The sequence below is a fragment of the Dermochelys coriacea genome, chromosome 1 (genome assembly GCF_009764565.3).
Source record: "Dermochelys coriacea isolate rDerCor1 chromosome 1, rDerCor1.pri.v4, whole genome shotgun sequence".
In the NCBI taxonomy this organism is placed as follows: domain Eukaryota; kingdom Metazoa; phylum Chordata; order Testudines; family Dermochelyidae; genus Dermochelys; species Dermochelys coriacea.
Window position 1 is genome coordinate 64,348,746 of NC_050068.2, and position 26,887 is coordinate 64,375,632.

At 38.6% G+C, this 26,887-nt stretch overlaps 2 long non-coding RNA genes across 2 annotated transcripts; one reads left to right on the forward strand and one right to left on the reverse strand.

Moving 5' to 3' along the window:
• Positions 1-537: 537 nt before the first annotated feature.
• LOC122457954 lies at positions 538-25,105 on the reverse strand. The gene is made up of 3 exons (XR_006277748.1): positions 25,047-25,105; positions 24,216-24,217; positions 538-673 (listed from the first exon to the last, which is right to left on the reverse strand). It is a non-coding gene; the product is annotated as an uncharacterized LOC122457954 (long non-coding RNA).
• On the forward strand, positions 577-9,198 carry LOC122457953. The gene is made up of 3 exons (XR_006277747.1): positions 577-707; positions 2,895-2,898; positions 9,188-9,198. It is a non-coding gene; the product is annotated as an uncharacterized LOC122457953 (long non-coding RNA).
• Positions 25,106-26,887: the final 1,782 nt, after the last annotated feature.

Below are 26,887 nucleotides of genomic sequence, written 5' to 3' on the forward strand. Positions count from 1 at the left end.
AAAATCTGTTTCATTGGATATGATAGAATATTTCTTAGTAAATAAACTGAAAAATGTAGGTTACATGGAAAATTTGTGAAAAGAGTATGAGGATGCAGGATGAATGCAATTTAGAGGTCTTAATGGGTCCCATTTTCTGAGGATGAAAAAAAATGGGACAACAGAAATGAGAATTTGGTTGTTTTTTTCAGAAACCACTAAGGCAGTGTCTAGGTTCCTACCCCACTCTGAACTCTAGGATACGGATGTGGGGTCCTGCATGAAAGACCCCCTAAGCTTATTCTTACCAGTTTAGGTTAAAAACTTCCCCAAGGTACAAACTTTGCTTAGGCCTTGAACAGTATGTTGCCACCATCAAGCAATTTAAACAAAAACCAGAGAAAGAGACCACTTGGAGATGTCTTCCCCCAAAATATCCCCCCAAACCCTACACCCCCTTTCCTGGGGAAGGCTTGATAATAATATCCTCACCAGTTGGTACAGGTGAACACAGACCCAATCCCTTGGATCTTAAGAACAATGAAAAATCAATCAGGGTCTTAAAAGAAGATTTTTAATTAAAGAAAATGTAAAGGAATCACCTTTCTAAAGTCAGGATGGTAAATAATTTACAGGGTAATCAGATTCAAAACACAGAGAATCCCTCTAGGCAAAACCTTAAGTTACAAAAAGGCTTAAAAACAGGAATACACATTCCCTCCAGCACAGTGAACTTTACAAGCCAAAAAATAAAAGAAAATCTTCCGCATTTTCTAGCTAGATTACTTACTAACTTTGCAGGAGTTGGAAGGCTTGCATTCCTGATCTGTTCCCGGCAAAAGCATCGCACAGACAGCCCAAACCCTTTGTTCCCCTCACCTCCAGATTTGAAAGAATTTTGTCCCCTCCTTGGCCATTTTGGTTCAGGTGCCAGTGGGGTTACCTTAGCTTCTTAACCCTTTACAGGAGAAAGGATTTTGCCTCTGGCCAGGAGGGATTTTATAGCACTCTATACAGAAAGGTGGTTACCCTTTCCTTTATATTTATGACAGGCAGTCTACTGTTATGTTTGCAAATTATTCCCTAACCATAGTAAAGGAAAACAAACATTTGTTGATGGGCACTCTAATTGGAGAAAAGTCGCAAGACATATTGTTGATCATGAAACTTCCAAAGCTCATATTAATGCTATGTGTAAGTTCACTCAAAGGTGTAAATTATCTGGAAGAATTGATTCTGTATTGTCGGTTCAGTTTGAAAAGGAGTGTGTTTACTGGAGGAAAGTGCTGAGATGTGCTGTTATCACAGTCAAACTCCTGTCTTCTTTACGACTACCTCCAAGAGGACATGATGAGTTAGGGGGAAAAAAAGTTAGACTACAAAAACAATCAAGGTACCTCACTTTATTTTCATTTACTTCCTATTACTTATAATATAGGAGGAGGAAGAAAGAAAGAATGGAAAACAGGGTGGGGGAGGGAGGGGGGGATAAGAGAGAATGTTCTTTTTCTTAGCTTGTTCCCAAGGGGGGGGGCGAAAATGAAGCTGCACACAGGACCCCATTAATTCTAAATCCACCCCTGCTTGCAATGCTGAATCTATATCCCCTTCATGGATCTAGCCCCCTAGTGGGAGTTTCTAAAGGACATCGGCCCCAAAGAAAGTTGAACATCCCATTAGGCATCTATCTGCACTTAGGTGCCTAAATACTGGTCCTAGAACACTTTTGAAAATTTTACACCATCATATTTTTTATTAATTTGTTTGCCTCTGTCTGAGGAATCTTTTCTTTGTGAATTGTGCAGCATGAGTCATCATAGTTTCTGATTCACTATTTACATTGGGGGATTGGTGACCATCTGTAGTAACATGGTGTAATTTCTGTTCCCTGATTGGATTACCGAAGCTAAACAGGAGGAGTACATAAAGAAATCATTGGGACATTGATTCTTTGAGTGAGAGGTTGGGGGTTGGGGGGGGGGGTGGAGAAACACAGTGAGAGAGCATCTGCAAGAGATAAACAGGTATAAGAACTTTTAGTATATTTTAAGTCTTCCCTGTCCTCTTTTGAAAAAAAAAAGTTATATTTGGTTGTGGAAAAATACCTGGATTTCTTCCTTTTAAGGTGGAGATAAAAACAGCTTCATTGGCTGTTTAGCAGTTTTCACATTCAGTTGAGTAACAAGGAACCTCATTCACCAATACCATCACCTTATGTAGCCATGGACACTTATTCAAAATGCATTTAAAATGCTATTGAATCTGCATGATGGCACTTTATACAAATATAAATCTGTACACAAGGTAGAATGCAAGAGAAATCAGGCTCAAGATCTTTTTTATTTATAGCCAGTCAGCCATATGCCACTATTAACATTACCACTACTAAATGAGAATGGTTTCTTGTATCATTTAATATTATGTTTCACTCCCCCAAACCTAGCAAAGCACTTTCTTGAATCCAAACACTCAGCACTGCCCCCTACAGATATCAAAACAATTTCAAAATTCAAGGCTGCTCCTGTCTTTAGAACCACCCCACTGAGCTGGAGGAACAAATGAAATGTCAGTTTACTAGATAGGGTGTCTAGTTATATTTGTCTTATGTATCATTTCCACTCCATTTGTCTGACAGATATGCATAAGATGAAGTCTTAGTTAATGTAGAAGCAGAATGCATTTCTGCATATTTCCTCAGGGGTCATGGTACGTCAAAAAGGATTAGAGCTTTTAGTTGACATTTTAAGACACCCCTGCATGCTATAGTACCCAAAGGTAAAAGAGCAAGAGATTAATTCAGTGTAAACAAATATATGGAGATAAAAAAGAAAGAAGGTGAGGGCATAAGAAGAAAAAGTATGATACAGGCAAATAAAGCAAATAATACCTGAGAAATATATCCCAAACATACTGAGGCTTGTTTGGGGAGTAGTGAGGAATATTTTGCAATCTCACACCAAAGTCAATTAGCATTCTCCTTCACAAGTGATGAGCTTGGTCTCCTGTGTCATAACACTTAAAAGAAGAGTTGTATGAGACCACTCCTGAGATCAATACATAGGGTTATAATGGTTGTACCATGAGAATACATGGCACAGATCACAAACAGGATGAGACATAGTCAAATATCTAAATATGAATGGGGCAGTCTATTTTCTAGATAAAAACAGAGGGTAAAAAACTGGTCCCACTGAAGTCAATGGTAAAATGTCCAATTCTTCAGTGGGGACAGACTTCTGAAGTGTTAGCTTCTAACTGCAGTTAATAAAGTGCTTTAATATGATGCATAATGTGTATCCAACATGGAAGGACTTAAGGTTAAGATTTTCAAAAGAGCCTAGGAAACTATTGAGCTCCACTCTGAAAATCAAGCTCCCTTGAGGCAGCGGTGATGGAAGCTCACTTTCAATGCAGGCAATGAGAGATAAGAGGAGGAGCACCAAGGGTGCTCTGCATGAGGAGCGAGGGAATTGGGTCAGGAGGTGGGATGTCAAGGATGTCAGGGATAGGAGTGGGGAAGGGATGGTTGCTCTGTCTGGAAAGCGAGGAGAACTCTTGAGACTGGGCGTGGGAGGGGGAGCCAGCTCCAGGCTGGGAAGGTGGGTCCTGTCCTTAGCATAATCACTCCAGTTCCTACCTGCTCTTCAGCCCAATCCCAGGTGCCACCACAGCTCCTCCAGTCCCACCACAGCTCCTCCAGTCTGGTCCTGCTCTCACTTCCCCACCCCATGCCCACAGTTTACAGGGATTGAATTTTGCTTGGAGGGACAATGTAGGTTGCTTTGTATTTTCCTGGAACTGATTTCTCCATCCCTAGATGTTTTCCTACTTAAAGTCCCAAAATTTTTCAAGTTATTTTGAGAAATAACTGTACTGAGTTGTACATGACTGTTCACCACTAAATTATTTTTGCACTGCTTACATGATTTGCACAATGAGATTGGCTAAACTGTGTATCTTTACACATCACTCACGTACCAGATGAGAATAATCGATGATAAGGTATTGAACGGTGATTTTTTACCTGGAGCCAAAAAATAATCTAATTACCATTTAGGAGTCCTTTTTTAAAGTAATCCATCACTGTGGTGATCAGTTTGTTTTAGAAGTTGATGCCATGCAATTGTTTACTGTAACCAATAATTTTACCAGCACTGCAGGGTCTCGTTTCAAGAGGACCTCTGAATAAATACACCATCAGTATATACAGAATTTAATTGATCAAACACCATACTAGATTTGGTTTATTACTTGAAAGACATTGTCCATCATGCTATCTGATGTTTGCTTTAAATATTTTAGTAGTATTTAACCTATATAATTGGCACTTCATAAAAATATGGCAATGAATATAAATCTTAGGCAATTCATGGCTGAGTTGCATGCCCAGGTAAACCCAACTTTTTGCAAACGTCTCCAGAGACATCTGAAACCACCACAAATTCATAAAAATCAATACTGAGTTCACATTTCAGATTGGAGGGACAGATATGATTTTTGGAAAAAGAGAAATGTGGTCATAAGGGGTTCAGAAAATCTCAGTTTCCTTTAACTGTGGCACTGTATAAAATCAGGAGTCCCATCCTCTTCCTGGTTTATTTCTTTTTTTATGCCATTTTTCTTTTTGCATGGGGAACAGTCAGTGATGTATATTATTCACCAACCAAATAAAAGTACTTTCTTACTCCAAGCAGCCCTATAAAAGTAAATGACCCTGCTGAGCTGTGTCCACTTACTTTCACAATATTTATTTACAAGGGGAAATAGGATTGGAAAGTTAGACCTTCATTTAAGATTTATAATAGCAACAATCTCCTCTGAAGCAGCATTTGCAGAAGTTTTGAAAATATGTCATAAATATCATTAACTGTCACTGACTTCATCCTGAGTCTATCAACGAGTAATGGTAATAATAATTTTTGTAGGAACCAGGAATTAATTATACATATAATCCCCATTCTATTTTTAAAATTAAAATGTATGCAGCTCTAATTAGAAATGGGTGAAGTTCTTGAAAAGTGTTCTGGGGCTTCGGTTCAGCAGAGGCTACCCCTAATGGACCTGATATTATGATAGTAGTAAATGATTGATTTTTCTGTCATCACAGTCTTATAATTAAAGCCCAGTGTTGAGAATTAAGACATTTCTTCAAGATGTTAATAATTAACCAAGGGAGGGGAGCTCATGGGATTAGAAAGTTCAACTAAATAATATATTGATTCTTCATTTTTTAAAAAAAAAGTTAAAATTAGAGATGGGGCCTAATTTAAAACCCTAGCTCTAAACAACCCAGAACTTTGAGAAAGATTGGATCCTCACCTGGATCCCAACTTTGTAGGTGAGGCCTCTCTCTAAATAAAGTACAGAGAATTTGCAGTTTTCGTTGTCTTAAAGGATGTCAGAATGTCTCATTTCCCACACCATTGCAAGATGCAAGAACATGGAAAGAGGGGCATAGGTATCTTGGAGCCTAAGTTTTATTGAGAGTTCATGGGATGTAAGCTCCTAAATAGAGATGGTCAGAAACTTTCAATTGAAAGGATTTTTTGGACAGATTATGCAGATTCCACAAAATGGAAAATTTCCATAGGACCTGAATGAAAATGGCTTGGTTTGTTGTACAAAATCAAAACATTTATTTCAAGTCAATTTAACATTAAACTGCATCTTGCTGTTGGACTGCAGTGCCTCATAGAAACAGCAGTCTGCATGCCTTGTGTCCGTGTGGTGTATTGAAAACTGTGTTCAAATTGTGATCTGTCCCCTTAAATTCTCAGGGGGGCTTCATGATCCTGATTTAAGACAAGGGGACACTGTTGGGAAGTGTGCAGTTGGGGCCTAGCAGTAGTTAATTCAGCAGCCAGCCAGCCTACAATAAGGTGGGGTTAGTTGTGCCTCTATGCTTAGGGAACAGTCTGCTTTGTCTCTCTGTTTTGGGGTTCTTGTGTGTTACCATTCTGAATATAAGAAATAAAGTCATGTTACATTGCAACCCTCCAGAACCAGTATTGTTTGTATTTTTATCTAACATCTCTGTATGCCATAATAACAGAGAGGACAGGCAACAAGGATGGGAGTAAGAACCATTGTCACTTCAGAATCCCCTTGTTCAACTTTTGCAGTCGTTATGGTATCCCTACAGCTCTCCAAGTGATCAGATAATTCCTATGTTTCCTCACCCATACTTTTTGATGAATGTCCTCTATTCAATACTTCAAGCTTTTTAAAATAAGATGACAAACTGTCTTTTTGCTTAGCTTTGTCTTCTTGCCTCACCTTCGGGTTTTTTTGCGTTTTTGACTGCCAGACTCCTAGTGTCGATTTATTATTGATAAAAAATTGGCCTTGATTTTAGGCAGATTAAAAATGTCTGAATGAGTAGGGGCATAGCCACGGGCGGGCTGTGGACCCCCCAATTGGTTTAACGTAGTTAATCCTGTGTTTTTATCAGGCTATGTAAAAACGGTATTTTGAACCATTACATACTAGTGACAAATCACAGGCATTGTTGCAAAGTGCGGAGGAGGATGCCTTTGTTCAATTGACAATTGGTCAAGCAGACAGACTTTGACTGGCAAATGATGATTTTCCTTAGTTGCTGTTATGCTGTTGCCAAGACAATGAAAAAATGGCGAAGCAAAATTCTTTGCTAGGCTACTTCAAAAAAACACATTTAGAGCACAGTTTGCAGAATAAGTTCACAGAATGCAGAAAGCCTGGACCGCTTTGCAACTTGCAACACTTATTAAATTCAGTCATTTTTCAGATTTTTCCTGCATTTTGGGGTCCCCTCGAATTGGGGGCCTCATGCCACTGCATGGTTTGTTTCATGGTAAATTTGCCACTGATTGCAAGACCTACCTTTATGCACCCTACTACGTAGTGAAATCCTTAGCCCTGAGTTAGGGACCCAGGCTTCCCTATACAATGCATGGAGAGAATTAGGCACCAAAGAATGGAATTCACAAAAATCCAGCGAGCTGAGCAAGGAGCTGACAAAGCTAGTAATTAGGAAATGCTGAGGGGATTGTGGCCTAAGCCCTGGCTTGCAACAGAAGTCAGGTGCCTATCTCCACTTGGAACTCTCAGCTGTGAACCGTATCCTGGAATTAGGTGCTTTTCCACAAAAAATGTGGGTGGGGCGACCTTTGGGCAAGAGATACACAATGTGGTTGACTCTTATACTTGAGTGGCTAGGATAGTTGTCTGGGAGACCCAAGTTCTAGTCCGGGCCCAAAAGACAATTTAAGTATTTTATACAAAGTGTAACAACTTCAACAGGAAAAACTGAGAGACCCACTCCTGCATACCCTACATTCCAGTGGTTAGGGCACTCACTGAGAAGTGGAAGAGCCAAGTTCAAATCCCAGCTCCAAATGAGGCAGAATGGGGACCGAGGTTTTCCCATCTTGGGTGAGTGCTCTAATCAGTAGGCTGTAAGGAGAGGGGCAGGACTACCACTGCCTCCTCTGGTTGTATTTTGTGGGCCCTGATCAAGTAGGTGAGCTCCTAGGTGGCCTTTGAGAATGCCTATTAGATTGAGCTCCCAAGAAGATATTGCCCTTTTGGCATTTTAGGTGCCTAAATCACTTTTAAAATCTAGGAGTCTAAGTCTCATTTGAGTGAATAATACACCCATATAATAAGTCTGTCCATATTTAATTTCTATATTAAACATAGAAGTTCCACTTTCAAATCTTAGACTTAGGCTTCTAAGTCCTTTGGCCACTTAAAAATGTTACACATGATCACAGACACAGAGAAAAAGACACTGCATTTGGAGGGAAAACATTTATTTATTTATTAATTTATTTATGCATGTCCTAAAAGTTTACTGGGTGCCCCACAGAATGTAAGACATGATGCCTCTTCCGAAGGGTACAAATCATTTCCGTGTTTAGCTTAACAAGGTATCTTCCTAAAACCAGTCTTATTATCTATTTTATTTCTTTACTACTTCTGCTTTGTAGTTTGTTCCTATGTCTGAATTCCTCAGTTCCATTCTTCAGCCCTTATCCATCTATCTTTTGCTATCCTTCTAATTCCAGTATTTCTTCACTGGTACAATATTTTAATTCTCAGTAACCATCCTTTCCCTCCTACCAATTAATAACAGAAACATGGTAGACAGCTTAAAATGAAACTTCGTATGTAAAAATTTCTGCACATTGATAAGTGAGTCAAGGTTCTGGTATACATATATACTATATAACACCACTAATCTGTCTCTGTCCTCAGTGGTCTTTGGAGCTTCATAGGACTTCTTCAACCTGGAAAATTATTCTTTGAAGGAACCAGATATTTCAGGAAGTCTAAATTTAAAGTTAAAAGATTATCAGTGAAGCCTATCTATTAGAATTACTTATCTGAGCCAAAGTAATTCAAGTAATTCAGGTGCAGTGAAACACTTCTAATTTTAAATTCAGGGGCATTGAACAGTGAGTTGGATTCTTAGTTGATACCACTCTTTCCCTCTCATTCTCTCTGCTTTTATACCCTACCCTTTATTTATTTATTTATTTGAAAATCCATGTGCTGGTGGAATTAAAAGAGAATTGAACCATTGCATTAAAAAACACCCCTAACTATTCAGATATTTCCAATGAAACATAAACCATTTATAGAAAATTGCTAAAATATAATTATATTTACATTTGAAAAATGCAACAATGAATATTTTTGATGTGTGCTGGAATGCGAGTTGTTTGTGTGTGGGAGTAGCATGTTTATTGTAGAAATTACTTATAGGCAGAGAACCTAATTGTATAGGTGGGTGATACACCAATCAAATGGTCAGAAAGTGAAATTTACATAACTCTTCATTAAAGATGGCTAGCTCCATAAATGGAAGTGTGATGAACAGGAGTTATGAAATATCTGTTTTTTTGGTTCTGATTTGGTTTGTGGGGGGTTGCTTGTGTGTTTGGGTTGTTGTTGGTTATGAACATGTGCATGCTTTTCTGTATTTATGATGGATATGCTACGGAGCTAGATCGAAATGGGTTGTTAAAGGAACCAAACAGGGAAGTTAATACAATAACTTAGATAGGGCGCATCCCAAAAAATATTCAAACACAATAGCCAGGTTTATAGTCATAAAGTCATCTCTCCCAGCCAGAGATGGAGATTGCTGTGCTGAAGGGATTTACAAAAGCTGGCAAGGAAAGGTTAGGTGTAAGTAATTCCCATGCATACAGGCTTTTTGTAGATTTGCCATTTGCTCTATTGTTTTGTACCTTTTTTGGGGGGAGGGGGGAGAGATGAATAAATAGTACTTTATTTTGAAGATGCTGTTTTGGAATTTGTTTTTTGATTCAGCTCACTTGTCACAGGTCCCTGGAGTGAAATGGTTTATAAGTGTCAAATATAGTGGGGCCTGTTGCATTAACACAATTGGGAAACATGAATGACTATGGTTATTATAAATGAATGTAGTGAACATGAGTTTGGCATGTTTGAGTTTGATATGTCTGAATTTGCTAGAGGATTCTGGGAGCAGGGTTCTTTTAGCATCAGACAGTTGGTATGGAAATTTACTGAGAGTGACTAGAGACTATCTGCTTTGTTAGAGGGCTTTTCCTTCAACCTCTCCCCTGGTTCTTGTCACAAAGACAAAATGCAGAAGACCAGAAGTCCGAAGTGCAGGCAATGTGATGTTTATTAGGGTTAGATCCAAGCAAGCATATCCATAGCTCTACATGCCAGCAGAGTCTGTTTCTCAGTGTTCTGTTCCCAGCTCTGATGCCGCAGAGTGTTTTCCCCGTGTCCCTCTTCCCAGCTCTGACACCACAGAACCTTGTCTGTGTCCCCATTCCCACCTCCTCCTTTTTAGCAGGCCAAATATACCTGCAGTGCATGCACACAGTCCCACCACTGACAACTTATGGTCATGTTCCATTTTGGGGGATCATGAGTCTTGGGACTTCGTCCCACCTCTTTTGTATCCCAGCGGAGGGGTGAGGAGTGAAGTTGTGCTATGGTCAGGGGCAGGCATTTCTTTGGCCTTTTAGTGTTTTATACCTTCCCTCCAATCCCCCCTTGCCTCTCCCGACTGGTTACTTGACCTTGCATTGAGAGAAGAGCCAGGCAGCCTTCCAGTGTACGGTCATATATTACACTCCCACCATACCTAGTAGCACTTTAGCTCCATCACTTTTCAGCCCATCTGCTTGTGGGCAGATATAACATGCAATGTCTTTGTCCTTTGTTTACACATATTAATGTAAGATATAAGAGTATCAAAAAGTCAAACACAAAATTCTATCTCAGGCTGACAAACAAGCCAATATACTAACATGTATGTATGTTTCAACATAGAACTTTGGAATATACCAGGCATTGGCCAGCTCACCAAGTAAAGAAAATGCAAAAACATGTGATCAGTGAGCTTGACACAAGCTGACCCTGGTCAAAATAACCCTTTGGGATGGCATCACGCTAAGAGCTCAAGTGAATGATTGATGAGAAGGTAAACACTGACTGATCTTTGGTCTCTGTTTTGCAGTCCCTTCTAAAATATTAATGAGAAAAAACAGTAAAGAAACAACCACAGCGCATATTTCTGGGACATGTGACTCCTTTGAGAACAAGAGGCATAAATGCTAAGAAGAGTAAATTAGTTAGTTAGTTCCCCAATTAACATCTGAAGATGTCTGTGATGCTGTAAGACAGAGAGTCTCAGGGTAGCTAAGGCCCTGTTATGAGGGACTTCTGTAGGACTTTTGAACCAGAGGGCCTCTGGGGAACCAAGACCCTGCCCTGGGGAACATTTAACAGACCAAGTACTTGAGAGGGGAAGAGAAGAGAAGAAGAGAAGTCTTCATCTAGGACTGGTAGCTATACCTGCTTTGTTTACCAATCAGGATACTATGTAAAGCCAACAAAGTTACTGAGGGTTTATGCTTAGGGAATTGAGGCTTATTAGGGAGACGCATTATGTAACTTTTTACTGCTTGTGTGAGTCTTTCTCAAATAAACTGCTGTGCGTTGAGCAAATTGAATCAGAATTTTCACTGGTACCAGTAAAAATCTGTCCAGCGGTGGGCCACTAAAGATCCATTTCAACAAGATCCAGTCTGAGTGGTTGGACTGTGTAGTTCCACCCAAATGGAGATGTAGGAAGCTAGGACTGTCATCTCATGAAGGCTCTTGACGGGGGGATTAATAGGGGCCCAAAGCATAGTTTGCCCATGTATCCATGACAGGGATTTTTTAAATCAGGAAAGGTTGATGGCTTCATTGTGCATGTAAGGTATAATCTTATATTAAAAGCATTTTGGAGCCACAGCACCCACAAATGGAACACAGTCCTTCCCTGAGCAAACCTGTGTTCATGGAAGGATACAAGGTACCCCCACAAGATGGTCAGGCTGCTTCCCCTGATGTGCCTGGCAGGCCTGGGCAAAGGAAGAAACTGGGCCCTGAATTCCAGTGTCATCCTTCACCTGCATAATAGCTAGTGAAAGTCTAGCCCTGGATATGAACTAAGCATATAAATGGATTGAAACATATTTTAAAAGCTGTTGCAAGAAGATGTACACACACACTTTCTGTCTCTCTGAATGAAGGTCTCCATTGCTTTGAATAGAAATTTGTGCCAGTTTTAAGCTCAGTGGTGAACAGCTGATGGACACATTTTTAGGAAGCAGACAGCTATACTTCCAAAGTTAAATTAATATTAGGCCTTGTCTACACTACAGGGGAAATTCGAGCTAAGGTACACAATTTGAGTTACGTGAATAGTGTAACTCGAATCGACGTATCTTAGATCTACTTACTGCGGGGTCCACATTACGCGAAGTTGACAGGAGACATTCTCCCATCAACTCCACCTTCTCTTCTCGATATGATGGACTACAAGAGTTGATGGGAGAGCAATCTACGGTCGATTTAGTGAGTCTTCAATAGACGTGCTAAATTGACCGCCGATGCATTGATCGCCATTCGTTGATCCCCCGGAAAGTGTAGAAGAGCCCTTAGTCTTTATCCCTTGCTACCTCTCTACATTTAGGGACAGAAAGTGGCAGAAGGTTATTGTGATGATTACCCCACAATCCAGCTGCTATACTAGCATTCATTGCTATAAAGCACATGGCTATTAGGTACCTCTCACTGCTTCAATTTCCTCATTCTTTTTTCCTAACAATAATAATAAATAGTAAATAATGTAAATATAGTAAGAATCTCTCAAACTGCCTCAATATGAAATACAATATAACTCTGTAATGAAGTTTGACAGACTGTGATCCATTTTAATCCATTTAAAACAGGCACATATTGGAAGAGTGTTTTAAGAAGAAGCCATACATTTCAGAGGTAGCCAAGGCCACCAAAGGAGTTGACAATTAATGTAGAATCTACTCATTTCTCATGAATAAAAAAGTAAATAGCTACATTAAACACATGTAACCTGTCAGAACATGACTTATAGCTTCCCCTATGTGACTCTTACTTATGTACTCTGCTCATTCAATTTGATAATATGTTTTCAATAATAAATAACAAATTCAATAATAAATTCAGGCTCTGTGTGCCGAGCCTGGGAAATCCTCTTTTTCATCTGTCAATGTTCTACTGGATTTATATGTACTAAGTAAAAAACAGAAAGGGAATAAATTTAAGCTTCATGAAAGGAGTGTGTGTTGGATAGAGGGGAATAAAAAAAATGTAAAACACAGGTTCAAGTTGTGAGAAAGGCTGGGTTTAAAATCCTTGATTCTCTTAAACTTTTCATGAGTAATCTGACGATCCAACTATATAAACATGCAGCAGCAACCCAGGATATGCCCCTAGTATCTCTAATCAGAATATAACTATACAAATCACAGAACATTAAAATAACCCATTCTCATCTAGAAAACTATTCTGTCCCCTACCTACCTTCCATTACATTCCACCAGATAAACACTGGGTCTTACGGCAATTTGGGCCACCCTATTTGGTGAACAGCCACCATTGCTTAGTCTTTTCTGTTTTTCCCCTGGTGAGTTCCAGACAGTAATTTGTATTTAGAAAAGACTATACATTGCTCCCTTTCTTTATAGAATGCACTTGAGAAGGATTAAGACAACATACCTCTAAAGGTTTCAGAGTAGCAGCCGTGTTAGTCTGTATTCGCAAAAAGAAAAGGTGGACTTGTGGCACCTTAGAGACTAACAAATTTATTTGAGCATAAGCTTTCGTGAGCTACAGCTCACTTCATCGGATGCATGCAGTGGAAAATACAGTGGAGAGATTTATATACACAGAGAACATGAAACAATGGGTGTTACCATACACACTGTAACAAGAGAGTGATCACTTAAGGTGAGCTATAATTTGAAAGCATTCTGTACACATTGATTTTAAAGAACTATCCAATTCCATTAGAACTTTGTTGGCTTCATCCTTCCCAAGTGCTGGTTCAAATAATCTGTGGAAAATATGTCATTTTGTAGTGTTCTGAAGCAGGAATATTGTTCCCTATTAAACTCTACAGGACTTTTCCATGAGGCTTTCTCTCATGGAGAGATCATGTGATCTGTAAATTGGCTTGGAGGGAAAAGGAAAACCCTGATTAAATTCCATTGGTTGTTTTGTATATTCAGTGTAATGATAGAACCAGAGCACTATGAACTCATTAGTTTTACTTCATATGGGCTCATGAAACTATTTTAGTTAGTTTCAATAAATATGGGTTTGCACCTACCAAATTTTGCTTTGATTTTGTGGACTTGAATTAATCGCAGAACCACAAGTTTCCCAGGTTTTCAGTGCAAAACCATGTATCAGCCCAGATTAGTCCAAAGTTAGTCCTATGTTTGTTCTAAGTTTTCTTTCAAATTTTTGACGAACGTGTGTGGTCTGTCTAATGTACTCTATATACTTATATGGTCCTGGACACCATCATGTCTTGAGTTTGTACTGAAACCTGAAGTCTGACATGGCTTTGAATGTTTTGAAGTGTGAACATTTTGTACAGCTCTAAACAACATGTGAAAGTTCACAGTTTATAAAATATTTTCCCTACCTATGCCTGGATAGATTGTCAAAACAGGAAAGTATCCACATTTGTCTAAATTGGTTCAGCCCATTGCTAATAAAAAAATGTTATGCTTATGATCAGAGTACATGGGGGAAGTAAACCTATGAAAATATTTTTTGAAAAATTAGGATTTTTATGACAGCTGCTAGACTATTAGATGCATACAAAAGAATTATTTGCTGCACTCTGCATTTGAAATTCACATTTAACTTATTGAACCATTAGATTGCTTAAGATGAATGACTGAGGAATCATGACACAAGGACACAGAAACAAATTTATTTCTAATTGAGAGAAACTCAGAAATAAAAACTGATTAAAATATGCATATGTGCACTTCCCAGTTAGTAAATGAAAAAAAAAATAGTGATGAATGCTTAGAGATCACCCACCCACCAAACATTCTGGATAAATGAGGAACATTTTAACAGTTGTGTTGTTCAATCTCTCTCTCTCTCTCTTTCTGTATGTATGTGTGTGAGATATATATATATATATATATATATGAAAAAGAAATATAAATCTAATTCCATCTTATTTAGTTTATCTACAGTTGGCTGGTACACAGATTGCAGATTGGACTGTCCATATTAACCCTTAGAATTTATTATTGTTATGGTAGTGGTATGTATACAAAGACAAAAGAATGCAAATGAAAACTAAACTGACATTTTGAAAATATATAAAGCACTGTGACATATGAGGATTTCATATTAGTGCCCAATTCCTTTTCATATGTAATATATTACACCACTGAGACACTGATTAATAATGAAAAAATAAGATTAGGCAGGATCTAGCTGCAAGATTTCCATAGATCTCCCAGCAACATTGATCCTCAAGTGAAAATGTGAATAGCCACATGCTGAGGGACTCTGGTTTAAAAATATGAAGAAAAAATATCTGGGTGAATAAGAGCAGTTAATCTCTTGGGTCATGATTACCACATGCTGGCTTTCTATAAAGATGATGCTAGGCATTAGACGATTTTTTTCTTATTTGAGAAACAATGAGCAAACATGAACCTGGAATAATTTATGTTCCGTTTATGGAAATTATCAAACTGCTAGGCTCTGACTTATTTTGTGACTTGTGAAATTGGGAACACAGGTATAAACTCCATGTGCTGGAATTTGAGAGAGTATACTCATGTTGAATAATGAGGATGATAAATGTATGAATATTTGACAATTCATCATAATATGTGATTTATTACTTTCTTGGAAAACATCCTTAACAATAATATTCTTAAAAGAAGACACTGCACAAAAGTTACCAGTATAAAATGTTTCAGAATTGTTATAACTCAACCTAAAAATTACCCTACCAAAAAGCAGAGTAAACATGAAAAAAATATGTTGGTAAAATGCAGAGCACAGTAATAGCATTGTCAACTTTCTAATCACACAAAACTGAAACCCTAGCCCCGCCCATTCCCCGAGGCCCTGCTCCCTGCTCACTGCAGAGCCAGGACAGGTAGGGACTAGCCTGCCTTAGCTCCACAGCACAGCTGACTGGACTTTTAATGGCCCGGTTGGCAGTGCTGACTGGAACTGCCAGGGTCCCTTTTCAACCGGTTGTTCCAGTTGAAAACTGGACACCTGTCACCCTATACAGTAACTGTAGATGACTGATAGATCTGTTTGTAAGTATTTCCCACTCTGACACACTCCCACTCTTAGCAAGTTTCTGTTGCTGGATTAACTGATTATGAAGTATGGGCCCAGCATTGAAGATGGTAATTTGTCCTGCAGTAATGGGCCAAAAGCATGGAGAATCAGATATGTTGATTTTCACCAGCGATGCTCCAATTAAGTTTTTGCATCATCAGAAAACTTGATCATGTTTGAATTTACTCCCAACAAAGAAAGATACTCATTGTTACTCCATTTTCCTGCATAGTAGCCCAAACATGTAGTAGCATAAAAAGGGTATACTAGGTAGTTTTGTTAAAAGACTCATACATGTACAATTTAAAACTTTCTAGCATGACAGGACTACCTCTTGGATCAGTTTTCATGTGCGTGTGGCTGAAGCAAGGTATGTGGGCTACTTGGAAGTCCTCTGTGGAACACTAGAAGATTCTTGACCACAGGTTGAATGTCAGTGGAAGGTATAGCATTATTTTAATTGTATCAATTGTGCTATAATACATCACCTTTAAAAATTTTTGTTATCTCAAAAGTAGCTATCATTTTTATCTGCAGTTTAAGGACAGCTGTGGCTTTTCCTTAGCATTTACAAAGAAAAACAAATGCTCAGGTGTATCAAAAAATGTCAAAGGAATTCAGAGAGAGGGCAACTTCTTAGTCTTTTTCTTGGACTCCAAAAATAAGCTGCACCAGTCATATGTACAAAATAGCTATTGGAAATACAAGCATGCTTTCCTCTTGGACTTGCCTAAAAACACAAACAGTTGGAAAGACTATATCTAGATGACGCACACTGTGAGTGTGTGATTTGTTTAATATTATCCCCATAAAGGCAGAGTCATGAAGGAGCTGGTATCTTGGCAAGTAACAGAAAAAACTAAGATAACAGTGATAGAATCTCCTATCTCTATTGGAAGACAGTGACCATATCTTAAGGAAACAAGCAAGTTGTCCAAACAGACAATACTTTTCCTTTTTGTTAAACATGCCTTATGACAGGTTTAGTTACTGATGAGATCTCAGAGGCACAGGATAGCCTAAAGACAATCAGGTTTGCTATCAGTCCGCATCTATCTAGTGAATGCTTATAGCCCTTAAATACCCGGGCTAAAATGAAAGTGATTCCTTACATCTCTTCTTCAGTTTAAATGACTAATGTTTTGACAACAATCGCTGGAAATATAAAAGCTTGAAATTTTGTCACTATGAAAGTGGAAGAAGATTCAACCATTCTTTAGGACAACAGCTAGCTTTCTGGTTTCTAATGACAGACTCCAAGGAGAGACTGCTGAATTGGAATTAATTTGCAAACTGGATACAATTAACTTAGGCTTGAATAGAGACTTGGAATGGATGAGTCATTACACAAAGTAAAACTATTTCCCCATGGTATTTCTCCCTCCCACCCCACCCCCCACTGTTCCTCTGATATTCTTGTTAACTGCTGGAATTAGCCTACCTTGCTTGTCACCATGAAAGGTTTTCCTCCTTCCCCCCCCCCCCCGCTGCTGGTGATGGCTTATCTTAAGTGATCACTCTCCTTACAGTGTGTATGATAAACCCATGTTTCATGTTCTCTGTGTGTGTGTATATAAATCTCTCCTCTGTTTTTTCCACCAAATGCATCCGATGAAGTGAGCTGTAGCTCATGAAAGCTTATGCTCTAATAAATTTGTTAGTCTCTAAGGTGCCACAAGTACTCCTTTTCTTTTTGGTTTCTAATGCTTTCTCATGAGATGTTAAGTTTATTCACCCCAGTGGAAACCCAGCATAAGAATCGGAGACCCTTCTTTTGCTCACAGTTAATTCTGTCACGGTGGTGGACAAAAATCAATTGCACATGTGCATCAGGCTTGCTTATGGTAGGCTGTTGTGTGGCACCCATGACATAAAAAATAAATAGTTCTTTAGCTTTAAGGTGCTGAGCTTGAAATTTTTGACCAATTTCTCCATCAGCGGGCATTCATTCTCAAGGGCTAGCACCTAAAGCTGGTGCTAAGTGGCATATCTGCCATATAGTGGAAACATTGAATTTCAGGAAAATCAATTCCCAGTTTTACAAGATCAAACCCAGAAGACAGCAAAAGAGAAACTGGACTTCATTATATAATGATAATCATTGTACTATACAGATTCTTGAAAGAGATGCATAGCAAAGAAACATCATATTGATTTACTAGTAATAAACTCTGACTGTTACGGTTCTAACTGAGCTGCTTGAATCACTAGATATAACACTATTGATCATAGACAGTGAGTATCTTCTTATCTGTAAATAAGGTCTTTTCATTCTATTTCTCAGTACTTACAGATTGGTGAAAATGTGGTGAAGCACAAAAAAACACCAGATGTCACTGCTGCAGAGTATTGCTAGGGGGAAAAAAAGGGAATTTGAAGCTTCTCATAAGCAAAGTTATCAAATCCAGAAATGGATCCTATGGGTAACATTTTTGAAAACTAGCCTGACCCATTTCCTCATGAGTCTGACATTTATTATTCAAAAAAAATGTATTATTAAGTTATCCTGTTTTCTCTAACTGGCATATGTATCTATTTTCTCTAAAGTAAAAACTTCAAGAGTAGATGAAAAGAAAATAGGTGCTTAAGATGGAAAGTATGTATATTCATTGAAAAAAAGAAAGTTAATAAATATTGTCAGTACATGCTAAAAGAGGTTTCCACTCTCTCTAATTTTAACAATGTATTTATTCTACTATTTTAAACAAACAGTTCTAGTAACTGTGTCTAAGCTGTGTCTTGCCTATATGAGAAAAGTTGCACCAATTAACAGAAGTGATTTTAAATCAATCTAGTCAAAGTAGTCCGATGACTCTTCTTAGATGCACATACAAGCTCAACCAAATTCAGCAGGAGTTAAAATGGTTTAAATACATCCACCATAGTGCCAGGTAGGTTGCCCCAAATTAATTATATAGAAAAAAATGATTTAATTAACCCTGTGCCATTTTTCTCATACAGACAAAACTAATTCTCACCTTGCTGTTCTACCATACTCTACAAATACTACAATTGCCACAATCATTTTATTTAACTTTTTCATGCATGCTGTCACAATTTAAGGGTTAACTGTACATTTGATCTCCCTCCTTGTCTTTCTCAGGGGGTACCAACTGTAAGATTTCAGGCTTCCCAGTCACCACCTCTCTTGGGCAGAGACTGCACCTCTCTCTCTCCAGACTTGGGGGTTAGTCTTGCAGTCCCTCTGCACCTCACTGTGATTTTTCCCACAAAATCATACCAGATTCTAACACCTGTGGTTAACTCTTTTCCAAAGAGCTACAACAGTATATACTAGTTACCAACAAGCCTTCACAAAGCAAAACACATTTATTCTTAGGGCAAAAGTGTTACAGAGAAAACTTAAAACCAATAAAAGTCCCTATATGCATGCTAAGGGCTTACCAGAGGTCACCCATCAATCTTATGGGACCCTAGTAAGCCAAAGTCTTCCAACCCTTTCACATGAGTTGGCTCCTCCACTGGACAAAAGTTCCTGTTCATTTTCTGAACAAAAAAGAAGGCCCTGTGTCAGTTTAAACTCAGGATGGATGAGGTAATATTTGGTATTGGACCATCTTCTGTTGGTGAAAGAGACGAGCTTTTGAGCTTACACAGAGCTCTTCTTCAAGTCTCTGTGTAAACTTGAAAGCTTGTCTCTTTCTGCTAAAGAGGTTGGTGCAAAGAAGATATTACCTCACTCACCTTGCCTCTCTAATATCCTGGGACCAATGTGGCTGCAACAAAACTGCCTATTTATACCAAAGCCCTTTCTTTGTCTTTGTCCAGTTTGAACCAGTACATGGAAGCCATCTGACAGAATTGTTTACAGTTCCAGGAACTAACCTTCATCACCCCACACTGTTTTTGGTACCTGGAGGAGCTGTGGCAACTTTTCCCCTTTCCCGGTGTTCCATATAATTCCTGGCCACCACTGGTACTTAAACCATTCAGAAACTTAATACAATATGCTCTCCCACAGATACTGCATGTGGTTGCAATATCTGCCATATCTTCATCAACAAAATTAACTAAAGGAAGAAAGGAAGAATACCAAGAAAACCAGCTGGTCAGTGCTAGTTGCCGTGTTACAGTATGGTGAGTGACAGTAGTAATGTTCAAAAGTGCTATTTTCCCCTCTTGAATCCCAGAAATATGGATTCTGACACTATCTCGGGGGTGGAAGGGTGGCAGAGAACTGTGAACATGAATTACTCCCTGGGTGGAAGTCCCTGTATAAACATTGTTTACCTAAACATTAGACAAGAAGTAATTCCAGGATTACCTATGTGTTTTCCATTGTTACTTACTTTGAATATATCCATACCTGAGTCTATGTAATATGCCCTTAACATACTTGTAGATAGCCCCAGCAGACTGATACTTTTGGATCAGAGGATTCAGTATACTCTGTGAAAGATTTTCTTGTTCATGTGTCAGATCCATCATGTATTGCTAATAGCAGTATCAATTTTATATTCTATTGCTCACACTTTTGACAACCATTTTCTGAAGTTGCTGATAAAATCACAACGACAGGTCAGTGAATACATTTCAAATTGGTTAAACTGTTTAGCTTATGGTACCTAGGCATCACCACAAGGCATATCTGAACTATAGTCACCCAAACTGAATCATCTTGTCATGAGTGGTCCTGAAGTGTTTGAAAACTTTGAAATGTTTTTTGCCGTGGGTTGATATTAGGGAATGAAAAGACATTTGACATCTTGAATTACACATTCTACTGTCTAAGTGATATGCAATCTTATCATCAGCAATGAGGAAGTGAGTAGATGACTGTAGTGTCTGACTGGCTAATTTAATGCTGGACATATTTTATTTTATTATTACCACTCAAAGAAATAGTTATCCTCCAGGTCAGTGGTTCTCAAACTTATTTGATTGCATGCCCCTTCTTTGTGTATGTAGTTGTTCATGTCTCCACACCAAACAAGTACATATACTGACAGAAAAAAATCAACATGCAACTCTCACTAAATATTAAAAACAGATAAGGCATTGCTTCAGACAGAACCAATGATCCATTGTAGTAAGACCAAAAGCAGAATTGCGATTGTGGTTGATGCTTACAATTACATGTGCACATCACGTCATAGCAAATGCAGTAACATACAGATGGCAACAGCTTTGTGCAATACTATGGAAGCTTAACAAAAATCCAACAAAACACACGGCACCATCGAAAGTCAAATGCACAGCGTAATGTGAGGACCTGATACATCTGGAGGAATCAGCTTTGATAGTTATTCAATGCTGTACATAAAATGTGTGCAGTATGTTTTTTTTTCTTAAAGCTCCTCACGCCCCCAGAATACATTCTACACAGCCCAGTCTGAGAACCTCTGCTCTTGGTGTATGAAAATGATTCTGATAAGCTTCAACTGTGCTTCATATAGTAAATAAATCAATGAGGTTTTAAGTCCTTTATCTTCCATAGCATTCTGTTTGGTGAAGGTTTTTTTTAAAAAAAGGTATTATATGGATAGATGAAGCAAAAGGAGACAGTTGACTGATAATATCACCTTGTGGTCTTACCACTAACTTGTATCTTGAATGACTTTGGAATATTTGCAAAAAGAAAAGAAGTACTTGTGGCACCTTAGAGACTAACAAATTTATTTGAGCATAAGCTTTCGTGAGCTACAGCTCACTTCATCGGATGCATTTGGTGGAAAAACTTTTTTCCACCAAATGCATCCGATGAAGTGAGCTGTAGCTCACGAAAGCTTATGCTCAAATAAATTTGTTAGTCTCTAAGGTGCCACAAGTACTCCTTTTCTTTTTGCGAATACAGACTAACATGGCTGCTACTCTGAAACCTGTCATTTGGAATATTTGTTACAGTATATCTATTGACAGTTGCAGAAAATATGCTTTGTTGCTCTGCTTGTCATCCGATCAATGAATAAATTAAGAAATCTACCTGAAACTGAGAGTATTTCTAAAGATTGAAAAGTATTTTTGTTTATTGCTATATTAAACATATAGGGACAGACTCTGATACCTTTACTCAAACAGAAACCCACATACTGTATTTGTATTGGGGACTATGTAGAGGTCTCACGCAAGATCAGGGCTTCATTATAACAAACAGTAAGAGACAGTCCTAGCTCTAATGAAGAGTCTAAGAAGGCAAGGAAATTTTAAAGTGTGAAATCCTCACCCAGTTGACATGAATGGGAGTTTTGCCATTGACTTCAGTGGGACCAAGATTTCACCCAAAGGAGAAGAGGGAAACAGATTGGAAGCCCTTTGGGATCATCACTCTTACATTTTTATACAGTGTCCAGCTCTGATGATTTTAGAATCCTATGCAGCATCTGAATGTGTGTTCTGTGTTACACTATTCACATGCCCCTTGAAGAGGTAAGTAGTGGGCTCAGAACATCCAAGTGGGTGAAGCTCTTTCTGGGAGAGGGTGTATTTAAGTCAGGGGAGAAGGGAAGTTTCTCAGCATTGATTCTAGTGGTTGGGCAATGGGCTGTGTGGTTGTAACTCTCAGGAACAGGTGCTAGGTAGGGGATCTGCACCCTGAGTGACACCCCAAGATAAGGACAGGGCATAGGCTATATTCAGACTTAAAACACACAAGGATTTAATGTCTAGATCCCCTCACAGGAGGTTGGCAAGTAGCCAAGAGTGGGCACTCGACTGGAGCTGTGACACTTGGTCAGGCTTCCTTGGATGTGAGCGAGCAGGCAACTATATTGGTTAAATTCAGTCAAACACTGAATACTTGGCAGCCACAATGGTACCCACAATTCATAATGGTGTGTTCTTTCCAGTATTGATACAATTAGATCTGTGCCAAAGACTGATATGTAACTTGCTCGTTCCTTCAATAACTTGGGTTTTGAAGCTGTTTTCTCCAAAAATGCATAGAGCATTCACAAAAGGGTTAAGCTTGTTTGCATCTTGCTGATCTCTTGTTCCATATCCTTCATTTGTGGAAAGTTCTCTTAGAATACAAACCTCCTAGCAAATCAGCAGGGGTTGTTTTGCTTCCAGCTCCTAGGAGCCAAACCTGCAGGGCTGAGCAACATTGTCCCATCACATCCTGAAATAAAATATTCAAGTCAGTCAGTTTAATTTTTAGAAAGGTTGAATGTTTTTATGGGAGTTACTTACTAAAATATGCTCTCAGTATAACCCTAGTTTTAAATGACTCATTTAAAGAATCTTGTAGAGAATAAAGAAACATGGTTTTCTAGATTAGATGTGTGTTGTTTCATTGGAAATGACAAGACGTAAAGACATCAGCAACAACAACCAAATAGCTTTTGGTACAAGATTAGCACTACCTGGCATGACTTGGTGGTGCTGTAATAGAATTTATAATCATTTAATGGAAAATCAAAAGATACAAAAAGTAGTGCTCAGCACCACCCTCATTCCACCAATTTAGCAATTTTTGATTGATTATGCCATTCTTTTCATTGGCTCAGATCAAGTTTACATTTTCTTTCAAGTTGCAATAATACAATAATGGTTATTGTAATGAAGTCATTAAATCTGGGAGTCAATATTGATGGATGATCAGAAAGATCTTATGAGCTGTATTGGCAGTTATAAATAATGGTTTAATATAAATCATTGGTCCCATAGTTATGAGTAATCAATTTATATTGCTAAAAATTGGACTTGTGGAAACAAACATTTTGGTATACTTGCCAGATCCTGAGCTGATATAAATCAGACTAGCTATACTGCAATACAGTTAGGCCAGTTTACATCATTGGAAGACTGTGTTTTTGATAGCGGAGATGCTATGATGTCAATAGCAATACTGACAGTCCAAAATATTCAAAAATTATGAGTCAGGTCCCACAATATCATAACATTTGGTTTAAAAATCATGAGATTTTAAAAAAATACATTTTGTGGGTTTTTTTCTTCTGATTTTTGAACCTTCAGAATGCAACCAGGTCTCATTTTCAAGCTTTCCCCCCACAATTAGAGGGATAGAAAAATTAATTTTTATTTTAAAATGAAAACTGAGATTTTTATTTAATCATTTGTCCCTAGGAGCTGGGGCTTTATGGGAAACATCAAATACTGTGAGACTTGTGATAAAAAATGCAATCGTTGTCAACACAGCTGTCATTCAACAACTGTAAAGAAAAAAACCCCAAACACTACCATCACAAAGGCTACCTAAAATAGTTGCCTTTTGTTAAAAAAAGGTGAGGCTTCAAAAGGATGTGCTAACTAGTCATCAAAACTGTTGTATCAACACAGAAACAGGCACGCAGTAGATCTAAGGTCTGGTAACTCCCAAAGGAGGTGACTTTCACCTGGCTGCCCAGAAGAAATTCCCTGTACCTCCGCACAGAGGGTATGGCTACACTGTAATCTAAGTTGTGACTGCAGCTCAGGTAGCCCTCCCCATGCTACCTTTATCAGGGCTGGTACAGCTAAAAATAGACATGGGGGACCAAGCCTCAGCACAGGTTAACAAAGGAAGTAGGTATTGAGGTTCCTCAGTGTGCTTATAGAGACCACACTGAAGCCTGTGCCACCACTTCTATGCTGTTAGTTAGCCATGCTAGCACAGGAACAACTATCATGGGTCTGTATTCCCAGGCTTCAGTCACACCACAGATTGCAGTGTACACGCAGACTTAGCTAAAGGGAGGCACGCAGGAAAGTGTCAGGATAACCAGACTCTGAAAGACCCAAATTCCCCCAACATTATACACAAATAGACGTTCACTCTAAGGTTGGATAATCTTGGTCTCATTTACAGTTTGTATCATTCTATACCAGTGAACAACAATATAAAAAATGGATGCTTTGAAACTATCAGCCTTTCTCCTATTTCCAGTCCTCAGTGCAATTTGAATTGGAGTAACTTTCCTTGCGTTATTCCATTTTGACCTGTGAAGTCAATGGGCACTTGTCAAGGTTCCTTCCCCACTCTGAACTCTAGGGAAGTTCATGAAAACCTCCTAAGCTTACATTTACCAGCTTAGGTTAAAACTTCCCCAAGGTACAAACTATTTTACCCTTTGCCCTTGGACTTCCACTGCCACCACCAAATGTTTGACTGGGTTTACTGGGAAAACATTTGGGAACGTCTTTCACCCCAAAATCCTCATCAGAACCTTACATCCCCCTGCCTGGGGAAGGCTTGATAAAAATCCTCACCAATTTGCATAGGTGACCACAAACCCAAGCCCTTGGATCTTAAGAACAATGAAAAAAGCATTCAATTTCTTACAAGAAGAATTTTAATATAAGAAAGGGTAAAAAGAATCACCTCTGTAAAATCAGGATGGTAAATATCTTACAGGGTAATTAGATTCAAAACATAGAGAATCCCTCTAGGCAAAACCTTAAGTTACAAGAAAGACACAAAGACAAGAATATTCATTCTATTCAGCACAGTCTAATTTCTCAGCCATTTAAAGAAATCATAATCTAACACATATCTAGCTAGATTACTTACTAAATTCTAAGACTCCATTCCTGTTTTGTCCCTGGCAAAAGCATCACCCAGACAGACCCTTTGTTTCTCCCTCCCTCCAGCTTTGAAAGTATCTTGTCTCCTCATTGGTCATTGTGGTCAGGTGCCAGCGAGGTTATCCTAGCTTCTTAACCCTTTACAGGTGAAAGGATGTTTTCTTCTGGCCAGGAGGGATTTTAAAGGTGTTTACCCTTCCCTTTATATTTATGACAGCACTACTCACATGAGTAGCTGCTCATTGGTGAGAGTCAGAGGTTCACAGTCTGCCTCTAGTAGCCTATGTTTGGAGTGTTTGAAGCCAGAGTTTTGGTACAAACAGAAAAAAAATGACTAGAATGATAATGAGATATGCCATGTTCTCTGACAATGAAGATGTCAGCTCAGATCTCAATATCATTGTCACTTTCAATATCCTTGTCTCACTGAGCAGTTTTCATTTTGTTGAATACATTTTTTGAGGCAGAGTACTGGTCCAAAACAAACATACTTCTTAACAACCATAGCAAGTCACTGGTTAGAGGCAAAACAAAGATGGAGGCCTCAACCCCATCCAATATAACTGTTTCTGGAGCAGTACATGTCTGACAGCCTCTGTAGAATGGCTCAACATGGAGAGAGGGAGAAAAAATTGAGTACTTTCTGATCCATCATACTGTTTTTCAACTTTGCAGTGTTTTGGTCCCCAATTCTCTCCTGGGTATAAGACTGAGTGCTGTGCCTCTCTCTTTTCTGTATTCATGCTTGGATGTGTTTGACGGTACTCCACAGGCTCATCTTTCATATTTACTTTACAATAATTCTGATATGAGACACTCTATAAATGAAATTAAATCTCAGTTCCTTTCCCAAAACTTTCATGTTTTAGTGGAGTGATACTAGCATCACAAATAGGGCTGGCTGGAAAACAAAATTCAAACCCCAGGTTACTGTATGAATGAATAAAGTGTAGAATGTACCATCATAGCTTCAGAGATGATAAAACCAGAAGGTGTCCACTGGGATCATTTGTTCTGACTTCCTGTATAACACAGGCCATAAGACATCCCTAAATTAATTCTCGTTTGAACTAGAGCATATCTTTTAGATCAGCCATAAGTGATCTGCACAACATACTGATAGCTGATATCGGATCAGGTCATAAATTTGTGCTGGCATCAATGAGTTTGAAGCTGAGAGCCACCAAAAAAGTGCTAAGAACTAAGGTCTATGATGTGGCCAAACTGAAGGAGGCAGATATCAGGAAAGAATACAAAGAAGCCATGCAATTTAACATCACATCTCTGGCAAAAGAAAAAATGAACATCGAAGACACATGGAACAGTGTAAAAAAATGGGATTATGAGAGTTGCTGAATAAATAGGCTACAAGACCAAAATGAAGATACCAAAGTGGATAATGAATGAAGTGCGGCAATTGAGTGACATGTGTAAGAAGCTGAAGAAGATTAAAAAGGAAGATGCAAGTCTAAAAGCTGAGTACAATAGGTTAACCAGAGATAAACTGGATAAATGAACAATGCAAAGACGCACAAGAATACACAAAGAGGAACAACAACACACTGGTGGCTGATATCGAATCAGATCATAAGTTTGTGCTGGCATCAATGAGGATGTCCTATGGCTTGTGTTATAACAGCCCACCTTAATTGATTGGTCTCATTACAGTTGGTATGGCAACACCCATTTTTTCATGGTCTCTGTGTGTATATATCTATATCTATATCTATAT